Source organism: Lichenostomus cassidix, chromosome 4, assembly GCF_008360975.1.
Source record: "Lichenostomus cassidix isolate B80296 chromosome 4, HeHo_3.0, whole genome shotgun sequence".
Lineage (NCBI taxonomy): Eukaryota > Metazoa > Chordata > Aves > Passeriformes > Meliphagidae > Lichenostomus > Lichenostomus cassidix.
The window spans coordinates 17665771-17668415 of NC_139484.1; the positions used below are offsets into that span (position 1 = coordinate 17665771).

The 2645-nt window shown below is 39.8% G+C and overlaps 1 long non-coding RNA gene across 3 annotated transcripts in view; it reads right to left on the bottom strand.

Moving 5' to 3' along the window:
• LOC146437957 (uncharacterized) overlaps window positions 1–1805 on the bottom strand; it is a 33017-nt gene extending 31212 nt beyond the window's left edge. For 2 of the 3 annotated variants that reach the window (XR_014851606.1, XR_014851605.1), the window contains exon 1: window positions 1557–1805. This is a non-coding gene — a long non-coding RNA (uncharacterized LOC146437957). Of the gene's footprint in view, window positions 1–1397; window positions 1457–1556 lie in introns of all 3 variants that reach the window. The other variant, XR_014851607.1, reaches the window with a different exon arrangement.
• Window positions 1806–2645: the final 840 nt, after the last annotated feature.

Below are 2645 nucleotides of genomic sequence, written 5' to 3' on the forward strand. Positions count from 1 at the left end.
GAAAGACACCAGCATTCTTTTTGTCAAAGACTGGCCTCAATGCTTGTAACACCCAGTTTATTCCCTCATTCATAACTGAGGGAAGGCCCATTTTCCTATGTATTCACTAGAACATGCATATTATTTTATCAATTTCTAGTCAATTTTATATAGTGGTACCTGAAACTTATTCTAATTAGTCTCAGCTTTAATAAGGAAATGAGTAAAAATTCAGTATGTTAAGACAAATGAAGCTGGATCAGTTGCAACCCATGTCAAGCATGTACATTACCCCATATAGACCCATCTCATAACCATAATTGCCTAATCTGATTGCTTGAGTCCCATTTTAAATACTCCTGGCCATCAATAGAAATTCATCCCTATAAACCTATTTGACCCCTTTCCTCAGCAAGGCACGATTACACACAGAACAGTCCTCTATTAACCTTTGACAGAGGTAGGAATTAGTGATCAAGTCTGACATGCAGGTGGTGGAAAGTTGCCAAGTGGTCTCAAAAACATCCATCTCCAGAATGAAGATGGCCTTCTAAGGGAATAGAAATTCACCTCACAAGGTGGATACTAAAAGATAAGAGAGGCTTCATTGATCTTTCATTTCTCCCTACTGCACCATTGTTAATTGCAAATGATAAGAGGAAGAGTATTCAGAGTAAGCAAAGCTTTTCAATATTAACCTGAATAAGTGAATTAAGCAGCAATACTTTGTATAAAATTAGAGATCACTAATGGGTCAAGGAATGCAATTCATTCTTGCTCTGGGCAATCAGTACTTTCCAATGATAGACATCTGCAACTTACTGTGAGCCTGGTAATTGCTGTCCATTACTGGAATAATCAGAGTCTGACCTCAGGGATGAGCCATACCAAAATCTCAGGATGGGCCACACCAAAATCCTACTGGATTTCAATAGCATCAGGGCAGCAGTCTCTACCATCCTTTGAAACATCCCAGTCAACAATTTATCCTATGCTCTTGAATAAGACTAAGTCATTTAAACTGCTTCCAGAAGAGCAAGGGGTTAAATTCATCCTGAGGCTATCCTGTTGGAATAATGATAAATCTGGAGCAGTGTTAATTAACAACTGTGAGAGATTCTTTTCTTATTAGCAGTAAAAAACCCATGACTATTCACAGGCAGCTGTATTTCAGCAGTAAAGGTGTAATTGATATTGAAAATTTCCAGTTTAGCTTCTGAATCTCTTAGGCATTGCAAAGCTCAAGGGAGAGAGTAATTCTCTTCCTACAGGGGAAGGCATGAAGAGCAGCTGTGCAGAGGTCAATGAAATAAAACTAGTGGGGAAAGAGAAAGAGATACAAAGCCTAGAGTAGTAAATATAATCTTATTCCCTACCCCAGTGCAAGTCGGTTTCATGTCATGGAGAATTCATCATACCTGATTCAAAGGTCCTGTGATGCCAATAAAACACCTTTAACAGAAGCCAATGTCTCATGCTTTGAAAAAAAACAGAAACACCCAGAACCTGTGAAAGTACTCAATAAAAGAAAACAACCCACCAACCTCTAATTCCTGGGAAGAAGACAAAGAACATACCTGCAAAAGTATATTGGAATGTAGGAAAATTCCATCCTAGTCTCTCCCACGTTCATTTGCTGTGCACTGACTCAGCCAGGTTCTCTGAGGCTGCTGCAGACCCCAGACCCGGGTGCAGTGTGGAGAAATGGGTGTGTGCCTGGCCTCAGCAGGGAAGCTCTAATCAGTGGGTATTGAAAACAACTGGAGTTGCCAAAGCAATGCTTGTAACAGCTGAAGGTTTCTGCTGGTGCCTCTTCTTTGTATGGCCACGAGGGAGGCAAATGAAGACTGGGAGGTTTTTCTAATTAGATTGGTGATGACACCTGTAGAAGGACTTCAGTGACACACATGGGACAAGTCTGCACTAATTTTGTGCTTGGTTTGGCTGTTAGAGGTGAAAACCGGCTGCAAGATACATTTTCATGAGTTTTACATTTTGATGATATCTGTAAACTGGCATGTTATGGCACTGAGCCAGTAGGGTCAGTACTGAGAAGAGAAACCATAGTTGAAACGTTAACCTCTAAAGATAAAACAAAATATTTAAATTAACAGCTTCTACATCACATTTGAGTGCCTACTTTAATATTTGTGTTGAGCTGTGAACAGCAGATGAACAGTAACTTGATCCAAAATATTTTCCTCATCTTGCACACAGATTAGATCCTTACAGTTCTGCCCTGAAGCCAGCTTGATAGCTCACAGACTTGTTGATGTGCAATGAGCTTGCTCTGTCCTTTCCAGTGCCCTAACTGAGCCTGAAAGTCTTTGATACATTTATCCTCACATCACCCCATAAAGTAAAGGAAAGCTATTATTCCTTCCTTGCGCAGGTGAGAAATTCACATAAAAAAAGGACCAAACCCAAAAAAAGAGATAAAAGGCTAGCCCATCAACTATTTTTAAAATGATGGGAGTTAGACATCTAAATGACTGGGTGAATTTGGACATTTAAGAGTCATCTATTGTCAGGCAGTAATTCCTACTAATATACAGATTTGAACGTCTACCTCCCTCCTTGCTCTATTTTTTTTTTTTTAATCTTGTAGTCCCGGATTAGGTTTGTGCCTTGTGTCCTAAGAGCCATCTTATGGGTCCTTCAGCACA